This window comes from Penaeus monodon, unplaced genomic scaffold (genome assembly GCF_015228065.2).
Source record: "Penaeus monodon isolate SGIC_2016 unplaced genomic scaffold, NSTDA_Pmon_1 PmonScaffold_954, whole genome shotgun sequence".
NCBI lineage: Eukaryota > Metazoa > Arthropoda > Malacostraca > Decapoda > Penaeidae > Penaeus > Penaeus monodon.
The window spans coordinates 20959-35672 of record NW_023664925.1 but is presented as its reverse complement, the minus strand read 5'-3'; the positions used below and the strand labels follow the sequence as shown (position 1 = coordinate 35672).

Genomic DNA, 14714 nt, shown 5'->3' with positions numbered 1-14714 from the left:
AAGGGGGATGAAAGAGAGAGGCAGAGAGAGAAAAGAGAGAGAGAGAAAAGGGAAAAAGAGAGAAAGAAGGGAAGGGAATAGAGAGAGAGAGAATTGTGATGATAATTATGATTATGAAAAACAATAATGATTATGGCTGATGATTATAGGAATATTCATAGTAATGATGATGATAATACTAGTAGTATAATGATAATGATATTGATAATAATAATAATAATAATAATAATAATAATAATAATAGAAATAGTAATATAATAACAATAGCAAAAATAAAAATAATATAATGATGATAGGAAATAAAATCATAATAACAGTAATAACAGTAATGAAGGTAATACAAAAAGATAGATAAAATAATAAAGATAACAATGGTAATAATATTATTTTCAGGCATGAAGGATGGCGTCAACACGGAAACCTGTTGGAATAAATTTCGACAAAATGCTACTGAGCTTAAAAGGTAAAGGATATGTATATACATTTATAGATGTTCATAAAATATATACATACTACATACATACATACCATATATGTTTCACACACACACACACATACTCACACACACACACACAACACACACACACACACACACAAAACACACACACACACAAATAACTATATATATATATATATATATATTATATATATAGATGAGAGAGAGAGGAGAGAGAGGAGAGAGAGAGAGAGAGAGAGAGAGAGATGTAGATACATGTTTAGATATATATGTATATATATATATATATATATATATATATATATATTAATTATATAATATATATATATATGTTTATATATATATTTTATATAAATATATTATATAGATATGTATAAAATATATATATTTAGATTTATATATATAATATATATATATATATATAATATAATAATATTATATATTATATATATATATATATATATATAATATATATATAATATATATTATATATATATATTACACATACATATATATAATAACACATACATTACACAACACACACACACACACACCACACACACACACAAAACCACACACACACACACTACATATATATATATATAATATAATATATATATATATATATTATATATATATATAATATATATATCAATTTTTAATTTTTAAATTTTTTTTTTTTTATTTTTTTAACCTTTATTCATATACAAATTTTTAAAATTATAATATATAAAATATAATATAATTTATAATATATTTTATATATATATATATTTTATATTTTAATTAAAATATATAATATATATTTTAATGTATTTTTAATATAAAATTTTATATATATTATAATATATAATATAATATATATATAAAAAACACAAAATTATATATTATATAATATATATAATATATTTATATATAATTTTAATATATTTTAAAATTATTATAAAAATTATGGGGCACCGCCCAAATAGGGCTTGTGGTACCCTGCGGGTCCATTTCCCCCCCCCCCAAAAACCCCCCCTTTCCCCCCAGGGGCCCACCCCTAAGGTTTTTTTCATTTGGACAGACAAAGGGGGAGGAGGGGTGTGCCCGGGGGGGTTCCCACCCCGGTTTTCTAACGATTCACAGAAACCAGAAACCCCTGAGGGGCCCCAGTTGTCTTTGGGAGTCTTCAAGCGCGTAAACATTTGAAGAAAGCTCAGGATTCCTTTGGGGTTAGGCCCAAGGAAAAGGCGGGGAATACCATCCCCCTGGAGGACATTAGAGGCCACTAAAGGGTTTTGTCCCCGGGGGCCCTGGTTGAAGGGGAAATAAAAGTCTTCCGTTTTTTCCATGGTGCTTTGGGGCTCGGACATGCTGAAAAGGGGGACAAGGAAAAAGCCGTCGGGAATCTTGTGAGGAGGTCGAAGGCCATTTCTTGGTAAATGACCTTCCCCTCCCTTTACCAACCCTGAAAAAAAAACTGAACCCAAAGCCCCCCTTTCACAGATGACGGGCAGTTTGATCAGGGATGGACAGATCTTTCCAGATCATGGGGGGGTCGGTTGAATTTGGGTGATTTATTTTGAACATTTTGTCCCAAAGGTGGACCCCCCAAAACAGTTAGCTTGGATGCAAGCGAGTCGCAGTGCCTGTGCCGGCCCCCACCCATCAGAAAGGGAAACCCCTCCTACCCAAAACAGAGGTTGGGGCTGGCGATTTCCAAGCTAAAAGAGGGGGGAAAGCTGCGGGCCCTATTTTTATACCCCTGCTGAACTGCAAAAGGCTGGGGGTGAACCTATGGCCCCGGGGCCTCAACATCCGGGACTGCCTTTTGGCATTTGGGTCCCATTCCCCCTGACCTGCTGGGGGCCCCTGGTCATCCCTCTCGGGAAGGGGAAAGGGGTTTGGGGGGACTGCAGCAACTACCGTGGCATTCCCACTGCTCGCTTTTACCGGGCCAAGGTTCTCGCCCACATTTCTCTGAAAGGGATCCGCAACCCCCTACTAAAGGGGACCAGGGGCCCGGGGAGCAGTCGGGGTTTTACTCCGGGCCCCAAATTTCCACAATAGCCCTTTTTAAAACTAGCCCCTTAAGTAATTGGGGAAACCCCCGTCTTTGATTTTTGGTTTTGTGGGTTCCCTTGAAAACCTACATCGACCTCAAGAAGGCTTTTGCATGGGGAATCGCAAATGGGAGATCCTGGGGGTCGGGGGAATTACGAGACAGATTGGGGGCCCTAAATAGCAAGCCTCTATACTGGTATTTTTAAAAGTGCTGTTAAAGTGTGATGGGGTATGTCGAACTTTTTCCCTGTTAATTCGGGGGTAAAGGAAAGGCTGTGCCCTTTGGGCACCCCATTTTTTCAACATTTGTATGGACTGGTTAATGGGCAGAGCTACACCCAAAGTCAGTGCGGAGCAAAACTAGGCAATAAAAGGGTCTCGGCCCTTTGGGGACTTTGCCGGCCCATTTGCCATCCTATCTGAGTCCTTTGGAGTCACTTGTTTGGGGCTCTTTATACATTTTTGCAATGAGGCGAAGCCCCCAGGGCCCAAAAGGTCTCCGGACCCCAAAACCAAAAATTCGGACTTTGGGGGCCTGTTGGGGGAACCCCTTTTAGTTTGATCCATGCTTTTCGGGCTGAGGATGAAGTCACAAAAAAAGTTTTCATACTTGGGAGCGTAGTTTCCCTATCTTGGGGGTTTTCAGACCAGGAAGCAGTAGAAAGGATTGGGCTGGCAACAGGAGCCCTGAACTCGAACAACAAGACGTTTTTGGGGATGTTGGTAAACCCATGCAGAAGGCCAAGCTGCGGGCTTCAAGGCATTGATACTTTCCCGTTTTACTCTATGGAAGGGGAAAACCCGGTGCTATCCAGTGCCTTGGGGAAACTCCCTTGATGCCCTTTTTTAAAAAAGTCCCCTTTGCCGGATTTAAGGGGTACAGTTGAGGACCACGTTTTCCCAAACCCGGCCGGGGTTTCACCGTGAGACTGGCATGGGAAACCCGTTACTTGCATAATCCGGACGCCAACTCAGGCTATTTTGGCCACCTAGCTCGCCTCCCATGGCGACCCTGCCCATCAGGGTTTTCTCTCGCGGGGGGGGGGGGGGGGGGAAAAAAACCTTGGGTGGAAAGGGGACCTGTGGGGCGTCCCCAGGAGATCATGGGTTTGGGCCCGCCCGACGAGACCTGTCGCGAGGGAATTTGAGATGGGCGTGTGCCTGCCTGGAAGCTCGCCTCGAGGGATCCTCGTGGCTGGAAGCGAAGGGGGGGATGGGCCATGGGGCCCCCCTCGGCGTTAGCCCCTTTGATTTATGATGGAAATATATATATTTACAAAAATTAAATTTTTTTTAAAATAAAAAATTTTTAATTTTTTATATAAAATTTTAAAGGGGGACACACAAAAAACCCCCACACCACACACTCACAAACCCCACACACACAACAACAAAATAATAATTTTACATAAATTTTTTTCCACACCACACCCACACACCCCGCACACACAAACACACACACACACACACACACACCCCAAAACACCCCACACATAACAAAAAAATAATATATTAAAATATATATAAATATAAAAAAAACAATAATATATTTTAAAATAAAAATAATATTAATATATATATTAATATAATAATATAAAATTTTAAAATAAAATAATATATAAAATATAATTTTATAAAAATTTTTAATAAAATATATATTTAAAAATATTTATTTTATATTTTATAATATAAAAATATATATATTATATATAATATATATATATTTATTAATATAAAAATATAATATAATATAAATATATTTATAATATATTTAACATCTTTTTATCTATCTATCCCCATTTTATATAATCTTCTTATATATATATATATATATTTTATATATATATATATATAAAATATATAATTTTATATAATATATAACATAACCCCCATTTATTTTAAAAAATTTTCCTCCCATTTATTATTATATTTTTTTTTTTAATATTGTAATATATATAATATATATTTTATATATATAATATATATAATATATATATATATAAAATATATTATAATAAAAATTAGATTAAAAATTCCCGTATATATATATTAAATATTTTATTTATTTTATTTTAAATATATAAAATTTAATAATATATTAATATTTATATATAATATATATATATATATTTTATATATTATATATATATATGTACACCCCATATAACATGTACAAAATTATTATGTAAAACACTATATACATGTACATAAAAACCCCACCCACACAATCACTCCAATCCCTTTTCTTTTTGTTTCCATGAGGGAGAGATGTAACACAAAAAGAAGTTAAAAAAAAAAAAAAGTAAATTTATTTACTTTTTTTTTTTCTTCTTAAATCTGTCTCTTTCTCTCTATGACTTTCAGTGACTTTTCTGGCCAAATGATTTTCCTCAACTTCGGCAACCTCAGTCATAATGATTGAGGTAAATAGCACAGAGAGAGAGAGGTGGGGGGAGAGGGAGAGGGAGAGAGAGACAGAGAGAGAGAGAGAGAGAGAGGGAAAAAAAAAATCCCTGTTTCTTAATTTTAATATCAGTGACTCAGGGTCTCGTATCAGTGACTTTACTCTTGAATTCATTCAGTCTTGTCTTTAATTAATTCAGTCATTTTATCAATTAATTCAGTCCTGTCTTTAATTAACTCAGTCCTATCTTTGATTACTTCAGTCCTTTTGTTAATTAATTCAGTTCTGTCTTTAATTAATTCAGTCCTGTCATTAATTCATTCAGTCCTTTTATTGATTAACCCAATGCCGACGGGGAAAATTAATAAAAAATGGGGAAAATGCTGTGCTCATTTTTTTTATTTTTATGAAATGTCTCTGCACATAGATGGCTCTGCTAGTGCTTAGCTACAAAGGAGTCAATTAGTAGATCTTGTGCCCTTACCTGATTTCACCTTTCCTTGTATTGGCAGGAAAAACAAATTGTTTACTAGTGCTATGAATATCGATGTTGTTATTTTTATTGTAAACATTAGAATTAATATAATGTTATAAACATTAGTAACAGCAAAATAAGATAACGTAAAATATTTCCGTAAATCAACGAAAAGGATGAACGGGCGAGGCAGGCAGTACTCGTAACTGGCTCATTGGTGACTTAGTACAAGTGTAGCTATCTATGTGTAAAAACAATTAAACAAGTAAACTCACAGTGGGCATGGCATGTACGTACATGCCATGCCCGTTGGCAAAGGGTTAATTCAGTTCTGTCTTTGATTAACTTGTTCCTGTCTTTAATTAATTCAGGCCTTTTCTTAATTAATTCTGTCCTTTTATTAATTAATTATGTTCTGTCTTTAATTAACTTAATTGTTAATTAATTCAGTCCTTTTCTTAATTAATTCAGTCCTGTCTTTAATTAATTCAGTCCTGTCTTTAATTAATTCAGTTAATTCAGTCCTTTTATCAATTAATTCAGTCCTATCATTAATTAATTAAGTCGCTTGTTAATTAAGTCCTGTCTTTAATTAATTAATTCATAATTCAGGAAACTAAGTTAACTTCCTCATACCTTTTCTCGGGTTCCTATTTCGCAGGATTTTAATCGCTATTCCAGATAATAATTAATACTAACTGATAATAATTAAGTATTTGATAAAAAAATAAGAAAATCTCAAATGTCTTGAATAATATTTAAGCATTTAAAAATAATAAATAGAAAAAATATTTAAATATTTCTCGAATATTTTGAAACTATTGAATAATATTTAAATATTTAATAATAGTAAATAGAAAGAATATTGAAACATGACCTGAAACTCTTGAATGATATTTAAGAATCTGATAATAATAATAATAATAATAATAATAATAATAATAATAATAAAAAAATAATAATAATAATAATAATAATAATAATAATAATAATAATAGTAATAATAATAATAGTAATAGTAATAATAATAATAATAAAAATAATAATAATAATAATAATAATAATGATAATAATAATAATAATAATAATGATAATAGTAATAATAATAATTAATAATGATAATAATAATAATTAATATAATAATAATTAATAATAATAATATAATAATAATAATAATTATTTAATAATAATTAATAATAATAACATATTTGATTATTATTATATCTTATTTATAATGGGTTATTTATAACTTTTTTTTTTCTAGAGCAATTTCCCTCGAGTTTTGTGCTATAGTCTGAATTTTATTATTATTCTGATATTATATTATGTTATTATTAATTTATATTATTACTAATATTATATTTTTGTTATATTATAATTTGATTTATTATTTTATTATTTAAGTTTTATATTATTATTATTATTATTATTATTATTATTATTATTGTAATATCACTAATCAACGAATACCCCCATAGATGACATACAGGCATGGTCGAGGATTACGAAGAGATGAACCTGCCCATTAATGACGACAGTGAAAAGTTACGAAGGTTCTGCGAGAGGCTGGAGTTTCTGCTCAAGTTTGGGCTCAAAGGTAAGGAAGGAGAGAGGAAGGGAGGGAGAGAGGGAGGGAGGGAGGAGAAGAGGGAGGGAGGGAGGGAGGGAGAGAGGGAGGGAGGGATGTGAAGGAGGGAGGGAGAGAGAGGGAGAGAGGGAAGGACAGAGAGAGAGATGCAGAAAGGGAGATATGGAAGGAGAGAGAGATGGAGAGAGGGAAAGAGGGAGGAAGAGAAGGAAGGAGGGAGACAGAGAGGAAAAGAGGGAAGGAAAGGGGGAAGTAGAAAAAGAAGAAAGAAGAGAAAGAAGGAAGAGAGAGAGAGGATGAGGAGGACAGAGAAGGGGGGAAGAAAAGCGAAGGAGAAAGAGGAAGAGGAAGAGAGAGAAAGAGAAAGAATAAGAGAGGGAGAAAGGGAGAGAGAAAGAGGAAAAGAGGGAAAGAGAAAGACAAAGACAAAGGGGAAAATAGGGAGAGAAGGAAAGAGGAAGAGACAGAAACTAAAGATTATATTATTCCCACCTTTTAATTTATCATTTACAATTTTTTGTCTGTCATGTCTGTATGTTTTTCTTTCTCTCTTGCTCTCTCTCTCTCTCTCTCCCTTTTCTTCCTTTCTCTCTCCTCCCACTCCTCTCTCTCTCCTCCGCTCCTCTACTCTCTCTCCTCGACTTCTCTCTCTCTCTCTCACTCCGCTTCTCTCCTCGCCTCTCTTCCTCTCTCCTCTCTCTCTCTCTTCTCCCTCTCCCTCTCCCTCTCATCTCTCTCTCTCCTCTCTCTTCTCGTCTATCTCTCCTCTCTCTCTCTCTACTCTCTCTTCCCTCTCAACGCTCTCACCACTCAACCACACCCCCTTCTCTCTCCCTCTCTCCTCCTCTCCCTCTCCCTCCTCTCTCCACTCTCACTCTCTCTCTCTTTTCTGCTTCTCTCTCCTCTCTCTCTCTCGCTCTCTCTCTCTCTTCCTCTCTCTCTCTCTCTCTCTTCTCTCTCTCTCTCCTCTCTCCATTCTCCTCTTCCTCTCTCTCTCTTCTCTCTCATCTCATCTCTCTCTCTTTTTTTTTTTTGTTTTTTTAAACAATCTTTATTTTATAGTCATCCATACAGATAATTTACAATAGGTTGAAACCAGTTTTAATTTGTAAAAACTTTAGGTTTCTTTTGTGCGGTTAAAAAGTTACTTATCTCAGGAACTTATTTGAAGCCCAACCATTTTCACTATAAAAATTTACAGTTGATTTTATTAAGCTAACTACAGGTTTACGAAAAGTGGGATAAACCCATAATAGGTTTTATATACAAGTTAGAGGTGATGGTTTGCTCGACCGCCATCGTTGTGCCAGCTGTCTTCACTTGTTGCGTGGTCATTTTGCGACATCGATATGGTGTGAATGCATTCCACAGAAGTGCTGTTCTGGCAGAGAAGGTGCCGCTGATGCTGCTAGACCGCGCCTCGGAACTTCCACCATGAAGCCGATAGACTGTAACCGTTTCCTACGTACTTCTCTTCTCTCTCGGCCGTGGGGTGGGAGACGGAGCCTGGCTACATGAGGCACTGCTGCAACCTGAGCCTTGTGGAGCACCGTTGAGCCCGACTCCGCGACGATGTTCCAGCGCGTCGAGGTGGCAAGATTGGCTTTCCTGGATAAGCCCCGAGAGCCCGTTTTTCCTATTTGTCCATCCTGTTGAGGCTGGTGGGTGCGCAGTAGACGACCATCCAACGGGCATATTCCTAAATGGGGTTCTGATCTGGGACTAGTATGTTTTAAGTATTCCTGGAGGAATTATAGGTGGGATTTGCGTCGAAAGGCTGTCACCTTCAGAACTGTTTTGCAGATCCTGCTGACTGCCTGTTAAATCTTAGACCTACGGTCTATGTCTACACTCGAGGACTGAGATAAAGTCCTCGGTGGAAGGGGCGCTGTTATTCATAAATTTTGTCGCTTCATGCGTTCTGAGTGCAGTTGTAGAGCGGGATATAACATTGCCTTGGTCTTGGTTGGGGGCAAATCTTACTTGCCACTGCGATCCCCAATTCGTAGTTGCTTGCAGCTTTGATGCATACCTTTTGCTACAGCGTCATGATCCTCACGCTGGTATGATACAGAAAGGGTAGCAGTCCATCGGCATAAGCTTTCATTTCAGGATGTTCCCTAGAGCATATCATCAATATAAATATTCCCATAGGTTGGGCCCATACAGATCCTTGTGGTACCGTGCGTACCGGGTACTCCTGGGTGACTGGCCTCCGATGAACCACTTTTAAGTGTTCGCCAGTGAGGTAATTATCAAACATAGACCGCAAGAGGTTACTGGTTATGCCCTCTTGCTTGTAGTTTAGCGAGGAGCCCTCTGTGCCACACTCTGTCAAAGGCGCCGGCGATGTCGGATGGCGATCACCAGAGTGTCTTGATTGGTATCCAGAGGCATACTGCCAGTTTTTACTCAGCAGTAGAGAAGGTCACCGTCAGATCTAAAGGATCTAAAGCCAAACTGTCTGTTGGAAATAAGATGTGGTTTTCCGGTGTTCCTGAGCTGGTCTGCATTATTTTCTCAATACCTTACTGATACATGGCAGAAAGAGAGATGGTCGTTAGTTGTCAGGATTTGTTTTTGGGACTGTTTTTTTATGAAGAAGGGATCATCTTGCTTCCTTCCAAATGTGGGCCGCAGCTTTCTTCTTCGATGCACGACTGGAATAGATGAAACAGCTGGGATAACTCAGCGCACCCTGCGGAGAGTTTGTGGGCTGATATCATCTGAACCTGTGTTTTTTTTGTGTTTAGATTCTGAAGGATCTCTTTTGTTTCTGACGCAAACAGATTTGAAGACCGTGGAGTTGCTCTTGGCATAATGAGGGTAATCTCCGGAGGGGTCCTGTTAGCATCTGGCACTGTTTTTTGCAACTGAATAACTTCCCAGAAGGTTAGCTTTTTTCCTGATTACTTCGTGCAGTTGATCCTATTCGTGCTGGGTTAATGGAGGTATTGTGGATTCCCGGTTTTCCCCTTGTACTCCTTGCGAGCAACCACGCACTTCTTGCTGCCTGCTCCCAGAGTTGACAGTTTTCATCTTCGGGTCTTCCTTGCCATCTGTTGCTGCCCATTTGCAGTGGCTGTCAATTTCTTTGCAAGCAATTTTGTACAAATTTTTATTATGCCTTGGTGGATTGGCTTTGTACCTTTGCCACATCTGTATTTTCTTGTTGGAGCTTTGATAACATCTGTAGCCAAAACCAGGGCTTGGGTCCCCAGGTTTTGTGATGTAGTCCGCGAAGGGACAATATTTTCTCTGCATTTCAGCGAGGATTTCTGGTGATGGAGGATGCTTTCTCGTTTGCATTCCCGCCAGGAGAACATCCCGTTTCTGTGACTGAAGTCTGCCTTTCATACCTTCCGTTTGCACGGTTTTCCAAAGCCATATTTTTCTTTGTCTCCTTCGTCTGCTGCGGGGGTCACGAGGCAAAGATGTGACATGACTGCAAGTGAGTCTGAAGTTCCTAATTTTTGGCCGTAGCGATGAGCAGGAGATAAAGTCTCATTAGATCCGTTATACAGGGTGAGAGATCTACCCTAGGATCTGTTGTCGGGAAATCTAAAACGTAATCTGTCAGCCCGTGAACTGCAAGAAGGTCCTCAAAATGCTGGCTGAATGAGATTGTGATGAAGGTCCCAACGATTAAGAGTGCTGACAGTTGTTGCGAGTCCTGAAGGACATCTAAATTTCCGTTAGAAAGTCCATTGGTGTGCTGCCTGCACTGCGGCCTGTAGTGGGCGCAAAGATAGTAGGACGCATTTGCTTAAAGTATGACCTAAGAGCGCTTCCATCCAGTCCTGGTAAGTCAACTGTTTTAACAGCTGTATTTGCATGGTTTTCCTTTATATTCACACAGCTACACCTCCGAAGTCTTTCCTGTTCTATCCCCTTCTTTGTCATTGTGAGTAGCCTCGTATCCTTTCAAGCAGTTCTAACCTCTGGCAATTAAGAAAGTTTTCAGTAGCCACTATGTATGTCGGCACTGACAGTTGAGGGCCAGGGGAGTCAGCTCACCAATGATTGGTCCTGAACCTCTGACATTTGGCTACAGAACATGAGAAGGTGCCTCTGGTTATTTTTGAGGGGTAGGGATCAGTGAAGCCATTTAGTTACTGGCCTTGGTGCTGTTGAAGGTTGGGGTGTGACCAAGAAGCACAGCGGAGTTGATGAGCGGCCCAGTGGGGGTGGAAAGAGTAAACGTTGCTGAAGGGGCGGAAATGAAGTAGAGGTTTAGGGTGAACTCTGTTTGTCTGTGTTTTGACACCTTCGATATTCTGACACTACTGAAGTTTCTAGCTCTCTTCCCGCAGTTCCGGCCCCTTGTCTGCGAAGGCCTCCACCTCGTTGTTCAGGGTGTGACCTCTTGCCTTACAAAAGGCACAGGACCTGATTACGCGTCCCGTTCGTTGTGGTCCCCGCCGTCTGCAGTGTGAGCAACACGGGGGCTCCTGGTCTCTTCTTCTGCTGCGCTCTCCTTCCTCCCTGAGGTCCTGCGACGAGTCTCTCGTCCGCTCTGATTTGCTGGGAGGCGGAGTGGCAGCTGAGCTCCTTTGATCGGGATTCTTTTGACCGATAGGCCGTATGATCCCTCCAATCCTGAAGTGCTGATCTTGCTGTGTTTGTTTTGGAAACTCAGCGGAGGCCTGTCAGGTTTGCAAGTACAGGCTTCGATTTTACTGGAGCAAGCAGTCAGCAATACGCTCGGTGTCCTTAGCAGACAGGAGTGGATAAGCAGGAAAGATCAGCCAAAGAGGCTGGCCGTCCATGAATCAAGGAGCTCCTTGACTAACTTGGATATGGTACCTGTTGTTCCTGTATTTCGTTATATATCCTCTTGATTTGGTAATTTTTTTCTAGAGAGAGAGTGTTTGATCTGTGTGGAATGTCCTCACATCATCGATGACTATCACACTCTGCGTGATCCCTTGCCGATCCCTTAAATGCTGCGTCTGCCGAGCAGTGGAAAGGCTGAGGATCCACCAACTCGGGTGGCGCACGTTGGGACGTCGGGAGAGCAGGATACCGATTTTCGCTCTTTTTGGTGGACTTCCCACACAACGCAGAAGAGTAGGCGCGTTTGTTCCTCCAATGCCCTCGATCCGCATAATTTTCTTGTGGCGTTGGTGGTGGAGGTCCGGGATGTCATCGTGAATCGGGCGGAGTTATTAGGGGGCGTGGGGGGGCAGGGGTGTATGGGGCATGCTAAGGGGGCTGGCGTGTTAGTTCACCCCGGTTACTGTCCCCGCGGTTCCCGAGAGCTGGTATCACTACACCAGATAGAGAGAGGTGGGGAAAAGATAAGAAAAAGACAAGGACCATTATGACACAGTCATAATAAATGTGAAGAGAAAAGGTGCAGCACGTAGTGCGGGGTCCCCATTGGTAATTCAGGGGGATAGAAGTCAGTTTCAACTGGCAGTTTGCTCGTCAAACTAGCGCTTGACAGGTAGGTTTGCCAGGTCGTGGCCACGGCTGGATGTAATCACTGTCAGGGATTTCGAAATAACGGTTATCATGATGGAATATTATATAAATCCTCTTTATGTCTTTCCTATTGCGCGTTTTAAGTATGCAAGATACTTCCATAGTATTCATCGAGTATGTGAAGCAGCACACTAAGACAAGGCTAGGGTATCACAAAATCGTATTTTCGCAGGAGCCCCGGCGCCGTGTGTGCTTCTCTCGTCCCTCTCTTTTCTTCCTCTCTCTCTCTCTCATCAATCTCTCATTATTCTCCTATCTCTCTCTCAGTCTCTTCATCTCTCTTCTCTCCTCTTCCTCTCTCCTCTCTCGTCTCTCTCTCCTCATCATCTCTCTCTCTCTCTCTCGCTCTCTCTTTCTGCTTTCTCCTCTCTCTCTCTCTCTCATCTCTCTCTCTCTCTCTCTCTCTCTCTCGATCTCTCTCATCTCTCTCTCTCTCTCACTCTCTCTCTCTCTCTCTCTCTCTCTCTCTCTCTCTCTCTCTCTCTCTCTCTCTTCTCTTTTTTTTATTTATTATTTTTTTTATTATTCATCTTTTTTTTTTTTTTCAATCAGCAACTTATTTTTTTCTAATCATTGTTAATTGTTATTATTTTTATTATTATGATTATTATTATAATGATTATTTTGTTATTTTTTTATCATTAATATTATAATTATCATTATTATTTTTTTTATTATTATTATATTAATTTTTATTATTAAATACTACTAAGTTTTGTTATTATTGTTATTATTATTTTCCATTATATTGTTATTATTATTGATATTTATTATATTATTATATTATTGATATTGTTCTTCTCATTATTAATATCATTTTTATTTTCATCATAATTATTACATCTTTCTAATTCAAAATCTCTTGTGTTCAAAATCAAAACTCTAAATAGATTTAAGTGAAAGTCATTTTTTTTTTTAATTTAGAAACAAAACGTCCCTGACTGTCACATTTCCCCTTTACATCTAATTCAAAATCTGAATTCAGATTTTTTTTTCTAATTCAAAATCTCAAAATGTATTCCATATCTGTCTTATTTTCCAGTTTTTTCTAAATTCAAAAATCTAATTCAACATTCTCTAAATTAAATTTTTTTTTTTCTAAATTCAAATCTTTCTAAATTCCAGATTCTTTTTCAATCAAAATCTTCTAAATTTAAAATCTATCTAAATTCAACTTTAAAATCCAGATTCGTTCTAAAGTCTAAAATCTCTCTAAATTTGTATCTTTCAAATTCAAACCGCTCTGAAATCCAAAATATTTCTAAAATCAAAATCTTTCAAGCTTCAAATCTTTCAGATCCAAAATCTGAAATTCCGAGATCTTTCAAATTCAAAATCATTTTAAAATCAGAATCTTTGAAAATTCAAAATCTTTAAAATTCAAATATTTTCTAAATCTTTTTTTTTCTAAAACCAAAATCTTTGGTATTTTAAAAACAAATCTAATTCAAAATATGTACCTTCAGAATCCTTCTAATGAAAAAATCTCTCTATCCAAAACTGTTGTATTTTCAAAACATTTGAAAACTAGTCCTGTTCCTAAATCTAGTTCCAATATCTCATGTTTCCATATCTAAAATTCTTCTCTTCAAAAAAAAAAAAAAACATGCAAAAGTTTCACCGTATTTACATATTTTTTTTGCAGTTTATACTCTTTCGAATCTAGTTCAAAATCTCATATATTTCCTATCTAAATCCTTAAAAAAAAAAATCTATATATCTCATGCCAAAAAAAAAAATATATATAATCAACGCATCCACAAAAACTCTCCCAAAATTGGAAAAAAAATCTCTTGAAATTCCGCAGTACTCCTCCCCCCCTACCCCCGCAGAACGTAGCCTGGTCTTAGGGGGACGGAAGGACCTTTGGCCGTACCGCTGCCGCTGCCTCGAGGAACGCAGGAACTCCCCAAAGGGGATGGAATCACGCGTCGTCAAGGCCAATAAAGAGGTATGGGTCGGTCTTTTTTTTCGTTGCTTTTTTATTTTAATTTTTTTTAAATTTTATTTTTATTTATTTATTTTTATTTTTATTTTTATTTATCTATTTATTTTTATTTATTTTATTTGTTTTTTAGTTTTGTTAGTTTGAAAATCTCGTCAAGACCAAAAAGGATGTATGGCTTTTGTGTCCTCATTGCTTTATCAAAATATATATAATATGTATTATACTCTATGTAACATATATATATATTCTATCTATATATTATATATATATATATTATATATATATATATATATAAATTGGTTACGGTTT

At 37.4% G+C, this 14714-nt stretch overlaps 1 long non-coding RNA gene across 1 annotated transcript; it reads left to right on the top strand.

Moving 5' to 3' along the window:
- Nucleotides 1–334: 334 nt before the first annotated feature.
- LOC119572077 lies at nucleotides 335–14363 on the top strand. Its single transcript, XR_005228682.1, has 3 exons — nucleotides 335–463; nucleotides 6861–6979; nucleotides 14290–14363. It is a non-coding gene; the product is annotated as an uncharacterized LOC119572077 (long non-coding RNA).
- Nucleotides 14364–14714: the final 351 nt, after the last annotated feature.